The sequence below is a fragment of the Macrobrachium nipponense genome, chromosome 19, assembly GCF_015104395.2.
Source record: "Macrobrachium nipponense isolate FS-2020 chromosome 19, ASM1510439v2, whole genome shotgun sequence".
NCBI classification, from domain to species: Eukaryota; Metazoa; Arthropoda; class Malacostraca; order Decapoda; family Palaemonidae; genus Macrobrachium; species Macrobrachium nipponense.
The window spans coordinates 58,666,099-58,688,807 of NC_061088.1; the positions used below are offsets into that span (position 1 = coordinate 58,666,099).

Here is a 22,709-nt window from a genome sequence, read left to right on the forward strand (position 1 = left end):
CGTTAGCCGTCTGGCCTTACTCTTCCAGAGTTGCCAGCTACTCCATTTAATAAAGGAATCTTATAAAATTATTATCGAACTTCAGGAAGTTCTTATTAATGCATATTTAAGCGAAACAAGACTTTGATAAATCTAGAAGCTAAGTAGGTGTTGTCTTAACAATCCCTTTAAGCGTAGTCCTTCCTAGGAAATTCCTGGAAGGATACTGGTGTTACGGACTCTTAGATATCTCAGAGACAATGTTACGGTGTCGAAATATCCTGGAAAGGGTCGACACAATGTTACGGCCTCTGAGGGAGGTCCGCTTCAGGTTCGATATGAAATAATAAAAAAAAATTAATTATCAACACAAACAGTTGAAACTGGGGATACGAATATAGAAAGAAACACTAACACAACAAAGGTTTATTTACAAGCTTACTAACAAAGGTAAATGCAGAATGGTATCTCCTATTTACATAAAAAGACAGAATCTTACACTGCATGAACTGGGGGAAACAGTGAGGTAATAAGAATACGTACTTGCTAAACAGTTTGGCACTTCGTAGAGGTGGCTTCATAAATGTGGATCGGCGATTGAGGACGTCCTCTTGACTCCGTATTGCAGAAGCTAATCTTCTTGTAAGGCAGGAATTCCTCAACACCTGTAACAGGACCTTTTCTTCTCTGAAGTCTGCCCGACGTCGAGATAACACGGTAGACCACACCTGAAGACGACTAGACCAATAGCCAACCAACTCTCGAACAAATCTTCTTCTGATTGATACTTCGTCGGTTCCTTTTTCTCGTATCTCACGGAAGATTTCTGCTGCTGCTGATCTCTCACTGATAATCTGATCTGTGGCTCTCTGTGACTAACTGGTGATCTCTCTTTTACGATCTCTCTCTCTCTTCTACGATCACTGCTCTCCAAAGTTCGTTCGTCGTATTTATACAGCACTCTGGGGGCGGAGCCTACGGCGAACGTCACCGACTCCAGGGATTTCTAGAACTTCTTAGATGAATCTAGACAAGGTGCATGCATCAGAAAATCGCGGGCGTTTCTCCCGTAATATTGGCGCGTTTTTGCACTCCACAGCACGCCCGACGATTCTGGAACAACCACGAACATAGGTGCCTCCAACAGTGGCGCGAAAACCTCCTTGCTGCCAAACTTCTCGAAAATGCGTTCTCCTTTCCTTTATCTTTCTTTGCTATGAAGCAATTACCATCACACGCCCCCCTAAAAGAGAAAAAAATGAAATCAATTGATTTTATTTTTTTTTTCTAGAGAGAAACAAGAATTAAACAGCGGGGAAACAATTCTGCATAAAGCTTTAATCCAGTCAAACACACACACTTCCCCACTCACACACTCACTCGTGCGATAACAGAAAACGGCTATTAGGCTACTCGTTCTGAAAACTCTAGAGGTTATCTGCTATAACATTATCCTTCTCTCTTACTTTTTCCGTTTTCTGAACTCTGATTAAAACTTATAAATACTAAAAAACCTCTTGTGCTTTTCTCAAAACTAATCTCAATCAGTAACACTGTTACAAGGGCGGAGGCCAAGGCACGGGGCGTTGTTTATAATTCTGAAGCAAATTTACCTTCATTGCCTTTGCACTACTCTTACCTACATTAATTCTATAATGTATATTTCCCCTCTTATCTAAAACTGAATAAAGACCTTCGTACTTATAAGGTAAAAATGGACTTTCTCTCGAGACTAGTACTAAAAGTTTATCTCTTACACACAAACTTCTCTCTTTGGCTCTAAGATAAGGTTTCTCTTTAGTTTCCCCTTGACTTCCGTCCGGGTTTTCTTTCGCTAAATGCCAAGCGCTTCCGTCCTCCTCCACTAGATGCCAAACATCTCTTAAATTGTTTTTATAATAATCAAGATTAGTTATGCAATCATCTCTACCCTTACTTCTAGGCAAAGTTCCGAACATATTTATAAATACATTATCAAAAGATTCGACTACTGAAGGAATATTACACAACTGAACTCTAGGAATTACTTGAATCGGTTTCCCGGCAATTTGATATTCATGACAGTTTAAAGCATATCTCTTAAAACACCCATCATTTTTCATCTTAGGCCAAAAGTACGCCCTACTAATACACTTGAAAGTTTTATTCACTCCCAAATGTCCTTGCTCATCATGTGCTAACTTCAAAACTAGTTCACGAAGCTTCCTAGGAACCACTAATTGTTCTGTGACTTCCTCTTTACTACCTGACTCAGGACGAACATAACGACACAAAACTTTGTCCTTTAAACAAAAAGTTTCCTTACACACACCATCAAGATCGTCATTCAGCTCACATTCAAGAATTCGGGTTAGTGTCTCATCCTCACTCTGCAATTTGACTAGCTCATCCTTATCCAAAATGTTAGAGCCTAATTCATCACCGTAACTAGTACTAGATACTGGCACATTTACTACGTTACTCTCGACAGCTACTCCTTCCCCTTGGCTCTCACTGTCAACGATAGGGTTCAGTCTCTCAGCCACACTCATGCCGAGATCAACCTCGCTACCTCTATCACACTCGTTCGAATCCACGAACTCACACTCGTTCGAATCCACGAACTCACACTCGTTCGAATCCACGAACTTACACTCGTTCCAATCCATGAACTTATTATCACCGTAGTCTACGTCTGTATCTAAACCCGACCTAGTTACTACCATTTCAGGCACTGGAATATTCCTCACAACAGGATTCACATTCTTGGATAAAGCTAAGTCATTACCGACAATAATGTCAACGCCTTCAATGGGCAAACTGTCCACAACTGCAAGTTTTACTTCTCCTGACACTACCTGACTTTCTAAATTCAACTTCAACAAAGGACAAAGAACACAAGTGTTAGGAAATCCACCTAACATGACTTTCTCTTCCATATTGATTTCTGCCCTGTTCGGCACACACTCTCTTCTTATCAGGGATACAGCGGCCCCTGTGTCTCGAAGCAAGACCACTTCTCTTGAATCTACTCCTCCAAGAGAGGAAACTACGCCTTCTGACAGAAATTCGCCAAAAACTTTCCTAGTTTCTCTCATCACATCATCCCTATTTGACGAAAGGTTAACTAGCGATACTGGTTTCTTACCGTCCTTTCTTTCTACTGCACAATTTCTCGCTAAATGCCCTTTCCCATTACATCGGAAACAAGTCAATTCTGAGCCACCAGATGCCATTCTACTCTTACAAACCCTAGACGTATGACCAGGTTTTCCGCATGTATAACAGGAATAGTCACTTTTACTCACATTGCTATTACTAGGACTGAAACCTTTACTGCTTTGTACTCTACCAGACGAAGGATCATTTCGTTTCTTACTAACACTCAAATTATGAGTTAGACTATATTCGTCAGCTAGCCTAGTTGCTCCTGCAAAAGATACTTCTCGCCTATCCTCTATATAAAGTTTAATCTCAGGGGATACGTTATCTTTGAAATTTTCTAACAACACTAAGTTCTTCAAACCGTCAAAATCCTCAACCTTAGCAGAAGTTAACCAATCAAAAAACAGCCTATCTAACTTCTTACCGTATTCTACATACGTAATATTTTCATCCTTTCTCCAATTTCTAAATTTCTTATGGTACACCTCCGGTACTAACCTATACGCGCTAAGAACAGTGTCTTTCACGATATCGTAATTATCACATTCCTCCTTAGACATGCAACTATACACAGTAAGTGCCCTACCACTCAAAACTGACTGCAAATATGAAGTCCACGTTTATTTAGGAGAACCTACTCGTTCCATTAACTTCTCAAAACACATGAAATATGTCGTAACATCTTCCTCATCAAACTTTGGTACTAATTTTAGCACTGCATTCATACCTAACGTATCAGCTTCGTTTTCGTTCTCGCCTGACCGACTGTTACGAGTACTTTCCCTTAACCGAGCAATTTCCAACTCATGCATACGTTCTTTCTCTCTCTCTTCCTGCTGCATTACCAACATCTCTCTCTCTTGCTGCATTCTCATTGCTTCTCTCTCTTGCTGCATTTTCATTGCCTCTCTCTCTTGCTGCATTTTCATTGCTTCTCTCTCTTGCTGCATCTTCATTGCTTCTCTCTCTTGCTGCATTTTCATTACTTCTCTCTCTTGTTGCATTTTCATTGCTTCTCTCTCAGCCGCTCTTTCATCTCTCTCATACTTTTCTCTTTCTTTCTTCTCAACATACTCATGGAGATCATTCCCCTCTAGACCTAGTAGCTTACCCGACTCAATAAACTCTTTCACCAGCTCACTCATTCTGATTCTTTCTATATTTTCCCTGTTTCAAACTGTTAAAGTGTTGATAGCCTAGGCAAGGTCGCCACAAATGTTACAGACTCTTAGATATCTCAGAGACAATGTTACGGTGTCGAAATATCCTGGAAAGGGCCGACACAATGTTACGGCCTCTGAGGGAGGTCCGCTTCAAGTTCGATATGAAATAATAAAAAAAAATTAATTATCAACACAAACAGTTGAAACTGGGGATACGAATATAGAAAGAAACACTAACACAACAAAGGTTTATTTACAAGCTTACTAACAAAGGTAAATGCAGAATGGTATCTCCTATTTACATAAAAAGACAGAATCTTACACTGCATGAACTGGGGGAAACAGTGAGGTAATAAGAATACGAACTTGCTAAACAGTTTGGCACTTCGTAGAGGTGGCTTCATAAATGTAGATCGGCGATTGAGGACGTCCTCTTGACTCCGTATTGCAGAAGCTAATCTTCTTGTAAGGCAGGAATTCCTCAACACCTGTAACAGGACCTTTTCTTCTCTGAAGTCTGCCCGACGTCGAGATAACACGGTAGACCACACCTGAAGACGACTAGACCAATAGCCAACCAACTCTCGAACAACTCTTCTTCTGATTGATACTTCGTCGGTTCCTTTTTCTCGTATCTCACGGAAGATCTCTGCTGCTGCTGATCTCTCACTGATAATCTGATCTGTGGCTCTCTGCGACTAACTGGTGATCTCTCTTTTACGATCTCTCTCTCTCTTCTACGATCACTGCTCTCCAAAGTTTGTTCGTCGTATTTATACAGCACTCTGTGGGCGGAGCCTACGGCGAACGTCACCGACTCCAGGGATTTCTAGAACTTCTTAGATGAATCTAGACCAGGTATTGCATCAGAAAATCGCGGTGTTTCTCCCGTAATATTGGCGCGTTTTTGCGCTCCACAACACGCCCGACGATTCTGGAACGACCACGAACATAGGCGCCTCTCCAACAGTGGCACGAAAACCTCCTTGCTGCCGAACTTCTCGAAAATGCGTTCTCCTTTCCTTTATCTCTATTTGCTATGAAGCAATTACCATCACAACTGGTAATTGAGTTGCTCAGCAAAGAAGTAACTACGGTATGTGCTTATGATTTGCCGTATCGTATTCTCATACAGCAGATACTCTACTACCTTCTTTCCCTGCCGAGGCAGATAGAGAAAGGAAAAATTTTTACTATCTTCGTTCTTTTCGTTAATAGAACGATAGAAAGAGTATATATATCTCCTTAAGGAAGGAAGTTAATCCAGGAACTCTTTAAATCTTCGTGATTTCCTCATAAATCGCAGAAGAGACAGAATTCCTGTTCATCTGTAGGGTTTACGGAAGGAAGTAGATATTTCCTATCCGCCATCATACCCAAACGTCGATGAGATTCTTATAAGAAAACTCCCAAAGCTCTTGCCTCTTCATAACGAGGGAAGAGCATGAATGAAGGAGAGAGTTCGCATTGAGAGGAACTGCCAAACACAGGAGTCTTCTGAATAATGAAAAAATGGTTTCTCTTAGTATCAGAATCCTTCTGACAAAAGCGACGGCCGCCTGTGCGACATCTTGCATCTTTGCCAGGGGAAAGTTGCTCAAGTTAAAAACTCAAAGAGGAGCCTCGCGACTGACCTCTCTCTCATAAGAAGATTTGGAATATAATGGCACCTGGCTCCTTGCGCCTAGCGCCTGGATAGTTCCGCACGCCTGGAATGTTCCGCACGCTAGAAAGGAGACTCGCTCCTGGAACGTTCCGCTTGCGTGGAAGGTCCCGTGCGCCCTAATAGTTCCGAGCGCCTACTAGACCCCTTTTAGAAAGAGCCTCTTGCCCGGAAACGTTCAATGGAAGGATCGTTCTGATTGCCACTCAACTATAAGGCTCCTTGCTCTAGCCGTCTGTTTTTCTGGCGCAATTTGCGCCAGGCTGGCACTTTGTCTCTTTGAAGGCGCCTTGCGCCAAGAAAAATTTTCTAGAACGCGGCTCGCGCTCAGTTGCTGGAACGCGGCTCGCGTTTGGTTGTAGGAACGAGGCTCGCGCTAGTCTGTTTGCTGGAACGCGGCTCGCTGCTGGCTGTTGGAACGTGGCTCACGCTAGCTTGCTGGAACGCGGCTTCCTGGCTGGCTCTTGCTCAGTGTTCTCTTACTTTTCAGAGAACGCGCTAGATCATCCAAACTCCAAACATATACATTCTTCGTCTTTTCGGATGTAAGATGAAGAGACGCACTTTTTTAATGATGCCTTTTCAATGGCTATCCTTGGCAGTCTGGAACGCTCTACAGAACCTGCCGAGGGGACGCCTGACCGGTGGGGATTCTCTGAAACCTCCTTACGGCTTTCGACATTCCTTCTCCTCTGGGCTTGGGAGCTTGAAAGAGGTCTAGGCCTGAGAACGAGACAGAGCTGATCAGACGCACCCTCCACTGCAATGGGGAACACTAGTAATCACTTCTTACCTTTTAATAGCTCGCATTTTGAGCCACAATCCTTCTCTTCAAATTGCAATTATGAATTTGAAGTTTGTAAGAAGGTGATGAGGATGCAACACTACTAGTACTGTTAATACTCTAATTGCTCGTTAGTACGAGTATCCAAAAAACTTTTAAAAGAAACGTATCTAGTTACATGCTTTACTGACTCCCTAAAGTAGGAAGTCAGTTTATTTCCTAAATCAATTCTAACACTTATTACACGTATTAATGAATAAATATTAATATTTCCCTTTCTTGCAAACTATGTGAGTGTCTACCGAAAATTTCGGTAGTTACAGGTCATATATTCTTCGAAATTTTCGAAGCCAAATTCATTAAAAAGTTAATAAAAGTGTATGCCGCACCAAAGACCCAGTACTTCCCTGCAAAAGACAGCCCAGAAGATCGATGGCGATGAAAAACGAAAATCAAGTCAGGAGGTAGCAACAACATATGTTGACACTACCGCGACAGAGAAAATCTGGTTCTAGAACGGGAATGGTTCCTATTCCTGCCACCCAGCGGCAGGGGGGTAGATCACTTGACCTACCTGCAGCATGTGCCGCGAAATTCGAATTTCTGTCGGACGTCAGAGACATAAGCTAAGTATATATCTGCTGGGGAAGTTGCATGTACAAAAATTCTAAGATTGAACCAAAAACATATTCTCTCGTGTTTGAACTCTGAGGAGTAGTCTCCATAGAATTCCTTTTATTTCCTTGTTCATTCCAGTATAATGAGGAAGTAGAAGAAAAAAAAGAGAGGAGGATTGACTGTTCTTGCCCACTCTTCTCTGAAATTGCGATGTTCTCACTCTGTTAAACAAAGCATTAATTTCCTTCAACCGTTTTGTTAGCGCAAACGTGAGCAAAAGTTGACCGGAGTTAAATGGAGTAAAAGCTGGCAAGAACTTGCCACATCTTGCTATGCATCTATCTTCATGATCGAACCTCACAAAGAGGACTACACAGAGGACCTCCTCCTATCTCCTTCAGATGCCTTCTCCCGAGGAACAGCAACATCGATCTTGGCACCTGAAGAATAGCCATTCCTGGCTATAACAGGTGGGTCTGAGCCATCAATGCAGCTCAGTCCCTTCTCTTGTCCTGCACCACTATCATGATGGAGAGAAGACTACCAATCACTTACTGTGGATGTATGACCCCTCTTCAGGGTTGTACACTTCGAGAGACACGTACATGAGCATACCCAAAGCAGCCCCGGTTCCATTAGCAGCGCCCTTGGAACCAGAGACAGGAGAACAAACCTGGGTTCGAATTCCTGGGGCTCCCGAGACACTATATTTTGTAGATAGCGTCCAGGTTCCCACTTCAGAAGGAGCAGGGAAAGGATGCAGATTCTTAGAAGTCTCAAGGCGAGACTTCTTAAGGGGCGGGAATATCTTTCTTTTTTTTGGACATGGAACCCTTTGAAGAGGGAGGTAAGGAGGCATCAGATGATGAAAACGAAAGACGACGACCCTGTGAAAACTCGCTGCAACATGGGAAGGGAGGGTGTTCTGTCATGGTAAGGAACCACACCGATCAAGAGCAGAGTTTGTTTGTTAGAGCCAAGCACTCGACTCGGCAGAGCTGTCTGGTTGAGCCGGGTCAAGTAAACTGAGCAGATCACCACTACAGTCATACCCCTACTTACAAAAGTCCCTATGTACGAAAAATCCAGGTTACGAAGGCAAAGACAAAGATTTTTTTGCTTCTGTGTACGAAAATAATTCAGGTTGTGAAAGGGTGTACTGTAAAGTCTGAGATTCGCCCGGGCCACTCAGAACAATTTTAAAACTCACGCGCCGCCAACTCAGTAGACTCGCCACCATCCTCCCGCTCTCCCATTGATTACTGATGCTAGTTACTGCCGTAAGATCCTGCTCTCCCATTGGTTACTGATGCTAGTTACTGCCGTAAGATCCTGCTCTCCTATTGGTCAGCATCTATCCCATCATGCATCTACGTAAGGGAGTTCGTCGACCATTTTGTTTCGGCAGTGTTATCGTACACAAGTGGAATTCATTCATTCACGTAGATTTCGTTCATTAACGTAAATTCGTGTCAGTGATTTTATATTTGTCGTACTGTAAGTTACTTTATCGTGTTGTGTTTGAACTTAATTACTTACGTTATTAGCCATGGGTCCCAAGAGTGTTGCTGAAGTTCACAGAAAGACAAGGATGCTTTCTATGGAGACGAAGATGGAGATAATCAAGAAGTATGAGGCTGGCATGCGGTTGAGTGTGATCGCTAAGGAATATGGCCAAAATCCGTCGACGACAGGCACCATCCTTAAGCAGAAGGAAGCCATCAAGCAGCTACACCTTCCAAGGACGTGACTATTTTTTCCAACAAGAGGAGCCAAGTGCATGATGAGATGGAGAGGCTGCTTCTCATATGGATTAAGGACAAGGAAATCGCTAGCAATACGATAACTGAGACGCCAATCTGATCTGCCACAAGGCCAGCGCCATTTTCGGTGATCTGAGTGCTCAGGCCGAAGACGACGCAGGAGAAGGGACATTGAAGGCCACCCCAGACTTCAAGGCTTCTCAGGGTTGGTTTGATGAAGTTCGTAAACGGACTGGCATACATTCGGTGGTGCGGCATGGGGAGGCTGCCAGCTCGGACACGAAAGTGGCCCAAGCCTTTCTTAAGATGTTCAATGAGATGACAATCAAGGAAGGCTACAGTTCTCAGCAAGTCTTCAACTGTGACAAGAGAAGAAGCTACCCCAGCATAAGCCTATGAAAGATAGGCTTACGCTCGCACTTTGTTCTAACGCCATTGGGGATTATAAGGTGAAGCCCCTACTTGTCTATCATTCCGAGACTCCTCGAGCCTTCAAGGCCCACAAAGTGCTAAAGGAGAAGCTTCTGGTGATGTGGAGGACTAATGCGAAACCCTGGGTAACAAGACTTTTGTTCACCGAGTGGGTAAATCTGTGTTTCGGCCTGACAGTGAAGAATTCTTGGAAGAGAAGCGCCTCCCTCTGAAATGTCTGCTGTTGTTGGGCAATGCTCTTGCTCACCCTCCTGGCCTTGAGGAACAAATCGTAGCAGAGTATTCTTTTATCAAGGTTCTTTATCTTCTGCCTAACACCATCCCTCACCTCCAGCCCATGGACCAGCAAGTGATATCGAACTTCAAGAAGCTGTATGTATACAAAACATCTTTTCAAGAGATGTTTCGAAATCACTGATACCACAAACCTTACCTTGCGCAAATTTTGGAAGGAGCATTTCGATATCGTGATATGCATCCGACTCATTGATCAAACTTGGCAGGAGGATTCGAGGTAAATCTTGAATTCTTCGTGGAGGAAACTCTGGCCTGATGCCGTATCCACCCGAGACTTCAAGGGATTCAGCGTGGGCGAAGCTGATGCAGATTCAGAAATAGTTGATGATCCTGAAACAGTTTCACAACCAGATCTTGACGAGGTTGTTGCACTCGGCAAGTCCATGGGGCTGGTCGTCGATGAGGACGACATCAATGACATTCTCGAGGAGCACCAAGAGGAGCTTACGACAGATGACCTGAAGGAGTTGGAGGCCATGCAACATAACATTGTTCAAGAAGAGTTCTCTAGCACCGGCGAGGAGGAGGAGGAGGACCCTATGACAACGGCAGAAATTAAGGATGTTCTTGTTGCTTTTCATAAAGTGCAATCATTTGTAGAAAAGAGACACCCCGAAAAGGTTTACACATGTCGTATGCTTGCACAGTTCGATGACGTTTGCCCAAGTCGTTTCAGGAACATTGTGAAAAGCATGCAGAAGCAATCTTCCTTGGATAGTTATTTTTTAAAGAGGCCTTTAGTAGTAAGCAAACAGGAAGGTCCAAGTGATACGAAAAAACAGAAAATTGAAAGTGGTGAAGAAATTGAAATTTTTTTAAAAACGTAAAGTAACAAAATAAAAAAAATTTAAAAAAATCAGAAAAAAGCAAAAAAAAAAAAAAAAATCAATTTTAAGTTTTTCGTAAAGTTAGTGTTAATGTTTTCTGCCATTTTTTAATAGGTTTTGTAAAGTTAAGTGTTCATGTTTTCTGTCATTTGTCCTCCTCCTCTGTCGCCACTTTTGGACATTGCCTCACTTGAAAGGTAAGGTTCCACATTTTACTACATATGTACGTACAGTATTCTTGTACGTACTCTGTACAATAAAGGGATTTTGACGTAAGGAAAAATCTATTTCTGGGCGATTGGCTCGTGTCGCCAGCGAAATATCCTTTAATCTATTATTTCTAGGGTAAATGTACTAACACATACCAGAGAATAAATAAATAAAGAAAAAGGTCAGTATAACTGACTCGCTCACCCTCCCAGAGGGTGTCGGTATGAACACTATGGCGAGTGAGACCACTACCACGAGCCAAATGCCAATAGAATTCTCCCACTACAAAATCCCCCAAGAGGAGAGCCGACCCACAGAGTGGGCAGCACCTACTACTACTACTCCATCCCATGCTGCCAACTGCTGCGCCTCTGGTGGCCATCCTGAAGTTAGCAGACAATCTTGGCGATGGGATGGGTAGGGCGGGATTTCGCTGGCGACACGAGCCAATCGCCCAGAAATAGATTTTTCCTTACGTCAAAATCCCTTTTCTGGGCTCAGCTCGTGTCGCTGCGCGAAATCGTACCAGAGAAATAGCACAAGATTGTAAAGAATTCAACAAAATACAAAGAGGTCTCAAATAAAAGATAAAATAAAAATAAACGAATATAATTGCTAATAAGGATACATATACACAGTGATACAAAATAGAAATATTGCTTAAATTACACTTAATTCTAATAATATTTCTTAACTTAAGGTAATATACATATATACAGGAGAAAAATGTCATATATGTACAAAAATGGTATCTGTGTAAAGCTATGTATCAAAACATTCTAAAGCAATTAACATAAAAGTTGAATAAAACAAACTCAACAATAATAATATATAAAGGAATGTATATGACTTAATATACAAAACCCGTAACCATTACAATAAGATGTATCTCCTAGCATAAAAATAAGGAGATGACATCCACGAGATCAATATCCATCATCAAATGTGAGTGTCCCTAGCAAAAAAAATAAGGGACACCCACTACATCATCATAAAGCAGCTAAGACACAAGGTAACCGTAAATGAACAAGGCAGGAATAGACGAACTGTTGGGTGAGGCAGGTAGAAAGGAGGACTGGATCTTCTACTAAAGATTAGTCAGAGTCAGGGGAAACTATGTTCCCCGCTGCAACTGCTGAAAATTTCAGAGCTTCCAAGGACTTTAGGTAATGACGTTTGAACACTGTCGGCGATTTCCATCCAGTATACTTTTTCAACTCATCGAAGTTCATATGTTGGAAATAGTTAATTGAGGTGGCTACTGCCCTGACATCATGTGCTTTTGGGAAAGAGTCAGGATTGGCTTGTTTAATGAAGTACAGGATTTGTTGCCTGATGCCTTTAATAGATAAAGTGCCACCTTTTTCTCTCTTAAAGAGAGGACCCGATGAGGATGAGGAGGTCCTAGATAGAAAGGCTCGTAAGGCTGAAACTGGGCAAAGAGATACATCTTGTGGAAGGGGTAGTACCTTCCATGGTTCCCACCTCATCAAAGGATCTTCATTCTTTGCTATAAAGCTACGTTCCGGAGAAAGTATAGCACTTCCCCTGTGGGAAGGAACTGAATATGATCCGGATCTCTGGATAATGCCGACAGTTCTGAAATTCTAGCTCCTGAGGCCAAGCTTAATAAAAATAGGGTTGGGTTTTCTTAAGAGCATTATAAACGGAGCATGTGTCATTATTGGTTTCTGAAGCCAGCTTTAGAACATCATTTAAGAACCATGATACTGACGTAGGCCTTACCGAAGGCCTAAGTCTAGCACATGCCTTGGGAATAGACGAGAAGTAGGAGTCTGTCAAGTCTATGTTGAACCCAAATTGAAAAATCTTTTTCAAGGCTGACTTGTTTGTCGTAATTGTGCTAGCTGCTAAGCCTTTTTCAAATAAGGATCTGAAAAAGGATATAGGCTAGCTAATTGATTGTCTATGATCCTTAATATCTGATTCTTTCAGGAAGGTTGACTAACTTTTTTGACAGCAGCATCATACTGTCTCAAAGGAATTCGAATCTCTTTATCGGATTCCAAGAAGAGAATATTCTGAGGGTCAATATTCGCATCCCTTTTTGCTGCAAACTTCATGAAATCCATAAAGTTAGGGTTTTGAGAATCCCTGAGGAAGCGAACACAGTCTTCGTTTGTACTGACTGGGAGAGCCTGGGAATTGGGGATCCGAAGAGGGCGAAGACCCAGTTCCAGAATGAGAGGGTACCATTGCTCTTCGCCACCAGTCTGGGGCTACTAGAGCCACTTGACCCTTGAATGTCCTGAGTTTGTTTAAGACTTTCATGAGAAGATTCACCGGAGGAAAGACATAAATCTTCTCCCAGTTGTTCCAGTCTAGAGCCAGGGGCGTCCGTGGCATAGGCCAGAGGGTCCAGGTTGGGGGCCACATACACGGGAGTTTGTGGTTCGTTTGAGATGCGAAGAGATCCACCTGTAGACCTGGAACTCTCTGAAGAATCCATTGGAACGAACTGTTGTCCAGTGACCATTCCGACTCTAGAGGTACTGATCGGGATAGAGCATCTGCTATGACGTTTCTCACTCCAGCTATATGAGTGGAGGAGAGATGCCAACTGAACTTGTCCGCCAGGGAGAAGATGGCTATCATGACGTGATTTAGATGACGTGACTTGGAGCCTCCTCTGTTTACACAATGTACCACCACTGCACTGTCCAGGACTAGCTTTATGTGGGAGTACTTTGGCGGGCGTAACCTTTTTAGAGTCAAGAACACTGCCATTGCTTCCAGTACGTTTATATGGAACTGACGGAACTGAGGTGACCACGTTCCTTGAACCTTTTTGAAACTGGGAATATCCTCCCCAACCGCTTAATGACGCGTCTGTGTGGATGGTGATCCCTGGTGGAGGAAACTGAAGGGCACTGACACCGAACAAGTTTCTTGGGGGGGGTGAACTTTCGCCCACCAGGTCCCGGAGTCGACTTCGTTTAGAATTCAGAGGGACTGAGGATAATTTGTCCCTGGACCTGACATTTGCTCGTGAGCGCCAGATTCTGGTTAGGTCTTTCAGTTTGGCTTTCATTAAGATGTTCGTCACTGATGCAAACTGGAGAGAACCCAAGATCCTTTCCTGGGATCTTCTTGATGCCAGTTTGTGACTCAGAAATGTTTGACTGACTTCGCTATTTCCTTTCTTTTTTTGGATGATGGAATCGACAGAGTATGGAGGATAGATTCCATTGAATGCCAACACTGAAAGTTTGACTCTGGGGTGAGTCCTTGACTTGGTCCTGGTTTATCTTGAAGCCTAGATATTCCAGGGGAACTGAATTACTTTCAGTGTTGCTCTGTTGCATTCCTCGACTGTTGGAAGCCCCAGCATCAACCAATCGTCGAGATACGCTACTACCATAATCCCTTGCGATCTGAGTTGTTGAACTACTACTTCCGCCAGCTTCGTAAACACCCTGGGTGCTACGTTGAGCCCGAAAGGAACTACCTTGAAGGAGAATGTCTGGTCTCCTATCTTGAAGCCCAGATACGGACGGAAGTGTCTTGCAATAGGGATATGATAGTAAGCGTCTGTAAGATCGATAGAGGTGGTGACGGCCCCACGGGGAAGTAAGGTCCGCACCTGCGAGATCGTGAGCATCTTGAACTTGTCGCAGCGAATGGCTAAGTTTAAGCGGACAAGTCTAAGATTACCTTCTTTTTTGTGAGCCTTTCTTTGGCACGCTGAACAAGCGTCCTTTGAAATTTTAACCTTTTGACTCTCTCGCTATAGCTCCTTTCTGAAGGAGATCCTCCGCATACTCCGTCAATTCCTTGGAAGGAAGTTGGCGGAAAGGTCTGGATGGGGGTGGGTTCGTTAACCAGCTCCAACCCAGGCCTTTTGACACAATGCTCTGAGCCCACTTGCTGAAGTTCCACCGTGGCGAAAGTGAAACAGCCTCCCTCCTACCTGAAATTCCTCATTGGTTCTGGTAGCCTCCTCGGCCTCCCTGAAATGTTTTCCCCTATTAAAGGGACCTCCCGATCCTCTCCCACGAAAGGATCGCTTACCTCTGCCTCCTTACCCGAGCGGTCATACTTCTGTGAAGCTGACTCTCGAAGGCTTGGTTGTAAGCTGGAGAGAGGGCGTAAGAGGTGGAGGGCTGAGGCTGAGGGGAGATAACGTAAAATCGGCTGTGATTGAGCCTTTGAGGTGAAGGTTGGCTGTTTGCACTAAGGGAACAGCCGGAACTTGCTGAGAAAAGCGTGGCTGCTTTTTCTGGTAGGGCTGGAAACGTTTCTAGGTTTCTTCCTTTGACCCCTTACCCTTAGCTGCTAGATCTTGTGTCTCTTGGCCGTAAGACCCCAACGGTCCTTAAGGCTCTGGTTCAACCTCGTAGCCTCTGACTGAACCTCCTTCACCATCGCTTCTGGGAAGATGGTCTGCTCCCCAGATGCTCGACGCAAGTAACCTATTCGGCTCGTGCCGAATAGTTGCTTCTTGTAGGACTGTTTCCTACAATTCGTCCTAGCAGTGGCAAACTCAAACATATCTGACTGTACCGTTTGAGTCAAGGATTTGGTAAGAAGCTTGAAGAGCGGTTCTGACCCATAGGCTATGGTAGCCACCTCGGTCATAGCCATGGAATTAATAGATCTGGCTAACCGCGATTTGGCGTCAAATCTGCCTGAAAATAAGGCTATCTGGAAGTCCTAGGTAGATTCTCACCAAACTGCTCCATAGCACAGTCCGGTTTGAGTTTGCCAGCTGAGAAGGTGTTAGGTAAGTCTTCCCACAATTCTCCGGCTGAAGGAAGTAACGGAGATGTAGGATCTGCTTCCTTCAGTTGAGGCATGGGTGTCCCCCTTCTGGCCGCTGGAATGGTAGATGTCGCGATCTTTGTCAGGAAAGGGAGCGGGGTACTCTTATCCATCGTAAAGATCGTAAACGGACTCTTGAAAGGTTGGATTTTCGTATTGGAACAATCCATGTCCTCTAGACACCTGAGCCATTCTCTCTGAGCCTGGTCACGTGAATAGAGGACTGTCTCCTTTGGTACTTTATCATCCCGAGTCATGGCTGAGGCGGTGAGCCTGGCGTAGCCGATGAACGGAGGCTGAAGGTCTTCCGGTAGAACTCGAAGTCCCTCGATCCTCCGAGTTCCACATTCCGGGATAGAAATGAGTCCGTCTTGGAAGGGGGCGTATGACGCTACTCTCCAAGGGTTGTTCATTGAGAACGGAGGTAGAGAGTCATACGGGGAAGCTGGGCTCCACCTGTGTTGAAAGGTGGAGGAGAGGCTAGAGGAGCTTGGCTCAGTCCCGGCTATAATGTTGTCTTGAGAGGTAATCCTATCCGACAACCAAGAGATCATTTGTTCCATGCTACTTTTCAGAGACCCAACCAGGTCGCCCACCTGTTGTAACAGACCAGCATTGGAGTCCAAAGCCGGAGCTGCTGCGGAGGTGGAGGGGTGGCTCCTGACTGGAACCAAGGGTAGCGGAACTGACGACTCCGCTGGAGTGTGAGATCTCTCTCTGGAGGATTTACTCCTCGAGGACTTAGAGCCGGACCCAGAAGCTTTAGATCTCTCTGCTCCGGGAATCCTAGCCGGAGACTTACGAGAAGAGGATGACGCCGAAGCCGTCTTCTTAGACGACGACGACGTCTTCGTCAAGGATTTCACTGCTTGACCCTTGACCTTGGGTCTAACTGAAGCGTCAGGAGAAGTATATAATTCGTTACCCGTAAAGCCTTGGAAGGATGGAGAGGTTGCAGGAGTAGAAGAAGCAGTTGCACCCAAGGGTATCCCTTGGGTGTCCAACTTACCTACCTCGACCAACAGGTCGTCCACACCTACCATAGGTTCTACATTAATATCCAGCGTCGCGACTTCCGAGGAGATATCCTGGCCTTGGTCAGTCAACGAGGCAGCCAGCTGTTGCTGGATGAAAGCGATAGTCGGGGCCGCCTCTACTGGGTCGACGTATCCTGTCGCCTTGCCTCCGGGGAAGATTAGTACCGCCAACCTTTTCTCCAGGATGTAGGGCATACCCTTGGCGGCGTTCTTCCCAAAACCGCCGACCCAGGCCCGCAGGGTTGCCAGTGCGGTATCCCTCACGGCCGGCGCCTGGAAGAGAGGGTATTGATTAGATTTAAGAATAACTTAAAACTAAAGCTAACTTAAAGCATAACTTAAAATTATAGGGGCTATAAGACCCCTTGAATTTACCTTAAGTTAGAGTGATTGATGTAAAACTTAAGCACTATAACAGATGAGGACCAGCTACCGGAGATGGAATACTTACCCCGTCTAAAAAGCTGGCTCACCAGATCGTAACATATGGTACACGTTTCATGGTACCAGACCTGGATTTCCCCGTGCGGAGTCGCGCATGGAGCATGGGACCGGCAAACTTCGTGTCCACATGGGTCCTGAAGTGTGGCGGCGCATCCCGGATGCTCACAGTTGGTGGTTCTGTGAAGTGAAAAGACACATGAGTATCTTAACGACTATCACTTACAGGCTAAAGGACAGAAGAACTCCGTTGCATGCCGGAGCTCGGAAAAAATTTGGGCATAACCCCTCCCTTCATCGCCTGAATAGGCTATAACCCCGGAGGTATCCGGTGAAACACGAAGGGAGGGGGGAGGGGGGTGGTTTAAGGTACTTAAGATAAACTTAATAGTTTAAACATAATAGATCTTAAACCTAAAAGCTCGAACGTACCGGACTAAGTCCAGTGCGTGGCGGAGTGTATAAACTCAGTGAAACGGAGAGGTTAGAAGGGACCGACTGTATGTTCCGGTCCACCCCGTGGGGTAGACTAGCACCTTTCCGCTGGATGCCAGGTCTCCGGTGGTAAAGGAGCCCTAGTAAGGTGGGAAAGAGCAAGGGGCTACAGACTCGGGCTAGTAACGGAGCGACGGGGTAGTAATGGAGGGGGGAAAGGCCAGTCCCCCCCCCCCACCACCCCTTACCATCCGACCGGACCGAGAAGCCGGAGAGGTCGAGTCCAGTCTGGGTCTGTCCCGTCCCTCTCTACCCCCTCCGCCTGGGGGGAGAGAGGGAGGCAGGCTCGGGTATGTGGAGCGAGCATGGGCAGGCCTACCCACCCCCCCCGACCCTATGGAAGAGCGGGAGGGGGGAAAGGTGACTGGACAGGCGTCTGGCTGCTCGTGATCACATAGTGGACCACGGGGCGATAAGAACAACAACTAAGCCTAGAAACATAACCAACTGATCAGAGAGATGCTATCGGGAAGCAAACCGAGCTGAAGAGCGGTAACATATAGGCCCAATGGGCCATGACCTAGGCTAAGCGAGCCAGACGCCTAACTAACCTAACAAATATCACATAAATAATACAAATGAATAATAAAATGAAAGAAAGAAAACAATATAGTAGGAGGAAAAAATCCAGGAGTGTACGACTACCGAAGGCAAGTCTACCACTCAAAGCTAGCTGAGGCCGATACTAAGAGCCGTGGCTAGGGTCCTGGATGGAAGAGCCTACATAAGGTAAAAGACATGCATGCATGACACAACCGTGTAGACCGTACCCTAAAACAAAAGCGGATAAATAAAATAGAGCGTACATAAGCAAGGGGATGTTCTGGGTATGGGCGACCAGAACGGACCCACACGAGGCAGAACCATGCTGCCATGCTTCCGACCTAGAGATCGTATTTATACCCAAAAAACGGCAAATACGTGCTCAGGGCCGGAAAAAACCAATTAGCAATAAACACTGAGTACTTAACTTAGCTGCTGCGATGGCTGCACGCTCCATGGTAATAAAATCCAAAGGAAAGGGCACAAAAAACACAGAGAAGAAAAAGGCACGTGTGTATCGTGTGCGCTAACTGAAAAGGATGGCCACCAGAGGCGCAGCAGTCGGCAGCATGGGATGGAGTAGTAGTAGTAGGTGCTGCTCACTCTGTGGGTCGGCTCTCCTCTTGGGGGATTTTGTAGTGGGAGAATTCTATTGGCATTTGGCTCGTGGTAGTGGTCTCACTCGCCATAGTGTTCATACCGACACCCTCTGGGAGGGTGAGCGAGTCAGTTATACTGACCTTTTTCTTTATTTATTTATTCTCTGGTATGTGTTAGTACATTTACCCTAGAAATAATAGATTAAAGGATATTTCGCGCAGCGACACGAGCTGAGCCCAGAAATACACTTTATTTACAGGTACAGTGCCAATTAGGTTAGGTACTGAATGGTCCAAATTGTTGTATTTCATTGTTTATTGGTCAATTTAGCTTCACTATAACATTTACTGTGGTGTTTTTTTTAGGGCTTGCAATGAATTAGGCAATTTACATGTAAAACGCAGTTCTGGATACGAAAAAATCAAGTTACGAAGGTCGCTTCGGAACGGATTAATTTCGTAACCTGAGGCACTACTGTACATAATTATGAGTGGTAATCGTCAACAAAGAACTATCACTTCTTCCCAATTAACTGTTCTCCAATACAAGAGGACAGTACTTGACCATTCACCCAGGAGTTGCATGCAGTTCCAAGCTCTGCATAACTCCAAACCAGACTGAGGAGCAAATTCATCTGTACTGGTAAAGGCTCGTCCCGCTATCCAAGCGCTCGGCGAGAGTTAGAATTCGTAAGAATTCCCATGCTTGGCGAGAAAACCCGAATCTTGTAAGACAATAATCGCGCAAGCCTTGTCTCACCCTGGTACTCGGCAATATGATGAAGCCGAGCACTCGGTGAGCGCCATTGAAACCAAGGGATCCAGGCACTCGGCGAGACTCCTGATTATTGTAATACTTATTAGGAATGCCAGTTGCCGGAGTGTTTGGAAATCACAGAAAACCAAATCACTCTATGAATGCCAGAAATTCCAAGGAATTCAAGCATTCAGCGAGATTCCCAGGTACGTATTGTAATAACAATTGCTAGGAATTCTCAAAGACCAAAACACTCAGAAAGTGCTAGAAATTTCAAAGAATTTGAGCATTTGGTGAGACCCCCAAACCTTCGTCAAACAACCATTAGGGTCCCTTCTTGACTCCCATAGAAATCGAGAAGGAACGGGCATAAAAACCAGTTCTAAATGAGAGCATTTAAGACTGGAATGTGATGTGAGTACAATTCAACAGAACATACACTCGAGGCACCCAAAACGCAAGAACCCATAGGGGACTGCGAATTGAAATCCATCCAAAGGACAGAAAAAGCCAGGGAGACATAATCTCCAGATTTGACATAAGATCCTTCCTCGACGACGTGGACGTATGTCCGGTAGGACCCTTAAGTCCTTCCAGGAATGTAGTCCCCTGACACTGAGTCATACGGAGAGCGCTCTTCAGGATCCCTCCTATTCACCTCGCCCCTCTCGGCATAGCAATAGGAAGTAGAGGGAATAGGTGAGGAAGATAGGATGCTCTCACTTGCATTGCTAGTAGAACTAACATGAGAAGTAAGTCATAGGAAGCCATCAACCTATAGTGATGGCTGCGGCGAGAGTCTAGGAAAGCATTATTGTTTGGAGAAACGCTTTCCCGAGGAGGGTTACAAAACTCTTGCACGGCAGGCCGCCACCGAGACTTCAACTTTCCTTTTGTAGACTGGAAAGAACAAATAGGAGATTGTGGATGTACTTATACATATAAAAAAGAGAGTAATAGTAGTGCAGAAGATAAGAGGCAATTCAAAAAGCTATTAGATATGCTACTAGAATACAACATTCAACAAATAAATCACCTGCCAACAAGAAAGGAAAATACTTTAGACCTAGTATTTGTGAACAAGATGAATTATGTTAAAGAAATAATAGTTTATAATGCAAGTATTTCAGACCATAATGTCATAGAATTAACAGTCCATTCCAAAGCAAGTGAAAACAGAGATAAGCAAGAAATGAAAAAGTGGGAAGGATATGGAAAATACAACTTCTACAGTAAAAATATATAAAGGTCAGAAATAAATGAAGAATTAAACAAAGATGGGATAACATTTCGTAAGTGATGACAATAAAGGTAAATACGGAGATATTATATAAAATATTAGAGAAAATAGTGGATAAATATATACCGAAGAAGAAAAGTAAACATCAGTCATGCATACCAAGAGACAGAAGGATCTTGTTCCAGAAAATCAGAAAGTGGAAAAAAGGTCTTGCAAAAGAAAAAAAAGCATGGAAAGTTATAGAACTAAAAAGTAAGATAGAAAATGCAGAACAAAAGATTATACAATCAAAAGAAAATGAAAAACGGGACTTGGAAGAAAAAACCCTATTAAATATCAAGCAAAATCCCAAACTATTATACTCATATGCGAAGAAGATGAATAAAAGAAGAATAGAATAGGCCCTCTAGAATTGAAGGGAGATTAATGATGAAAAAAAGGAAATTTGCAACATATTGGCAGAACGATATAAGAGAGAATTCACCCCTAGAATAGATAATGAAGATAATGATGTAGAAGTAAGGGATGAAAATAGTGAATATTTAGCTGACAAAGATATTAATGAAGCTGATATTGTGCAGGCTATTAATGAAATTAAAAATGGAGCTGCTGCAGGGCCTGATGGAGTGCCTGCTATTTTGTTAAAGAAAGTAGTTCATTCTATCGCAAAGCCACTTGCAATATTATTAAGACAAAGTGTAGATACAGGCAAGATTTATAATGAGCACGAATTAGCATATATTACCCCTACTTTCAAAAGTGGATCAAGACTAGAGGCAAGTAATTATAGGCCTGTGAGTCTAACATCACATATTATGAAAGTGTATGAAAGGGTAATGAAGAAAAATATTATGAAACATTTAATAAAAAATAATTTGTTTAATAAAGGACAACATGGTTTCGTACCCGGAAAAAGTACACAAACCCAACTGTTAGTCCACCGTGAGAACATATTCAAAAATATGAAAAGCGGAAATGAAACAGATGTGGTTTATCTAGACTTTGCAAAAGCTTTTGACAAAGTAGACCATAATATATTAGCGAAGAAAATTAGAAAACACAATATCGTGGATAAAGTAGGAAGATGGTTAAAAGAATTTTTACACAACAGAAAACAGATAGTTATTGCAAACGACGAGAAATCGGATGAAGCCAAGGTAATATCCGGTGTGCCGCAAGGTACGGTGTTTAGCTGCAATACTGTTTGTTTATTATGATTGAAGACATAGACAGTAATGTTAAGGATTCGGTAGTGAGTAGTTTCGCAGATGACACAAGAATAAGTAGAGAAATTACTTGTGATGAAGATAGGAACGCTCTACAAAGAGACCTTAACAAAGTATATGATTGGGCAGAGGTAAATAGGATGGTATTTAACTCTGATAAATTTGAATCAATAAATTATGGAGACAGAGAAAGAAAGCTATATGCATATAGGGGACCTAATAAAGGGATTTTGACGTAAGGAAAAATCTATTTCTGGGCGATTGGCTCGTGTCGCCAGCGAAATATCCTTTAATCTATTATTTCTAGGGTAAATGTACTAACACATACCAGAGAATAAATAAAATAAAGAAAAAGGTCAGTATAACTGACTCGCTCAACCCTCCAAGAGGGTGTCGGTATGAACACTAGGCGAGTGAGACCACTACCACGAGCCAAATACCAATAGAAATCTCCCACAACAAAAACTCCATGAGGAGAGCCGACCCACAGAGTGAGCAGCTCGTACTACTACTACTCCATCCCATGCTGCCGACTGCTGCGCCTCTGGTGCCATCCTGAAGTTAGCAGACAATCTTGGGCGATGGGATGGGTAGGGCGGGATTTTCGCTGGCGACACGAGCCAATCGCCCGAAATAGATTTTTCCTTACGTCAAAATCCTTTTCTGGCTCAGCTCGTGTCGCTGCGCGAAATCGTACCAGAGAAATGCA

At 43.9% G+C, this 22,709-nt stretch overlaps 1 protein-coding gene across 3 annotated transcripts in view; it reads right to left on the bottom strand.

Annotated features, from left to right (window-relative positions):
* The window catches only part of LOC135217351 (WASH complex subunit 4-like), a 953,363-nt gene that overhangs the window by 893,526 nt on the left and 37,128 nt on the right, over window positions 1-22,709 (bottom strand). The window contains exon 2 of one of the 3 annotated variants that reach the window (XM_064253195.1): window positions 523-1,222. The exons of the other annotated variants lie outside the window; for them this stretch is intronic. The gene's annotated coding sequence lies outside the window, so the exon portion shown is untranslated. The remainder of the gene's footprint in view (window positions 1-522; window positions 1,223-22,709) is intronic. 3 annotated transcript variants of the gene reach the window in all.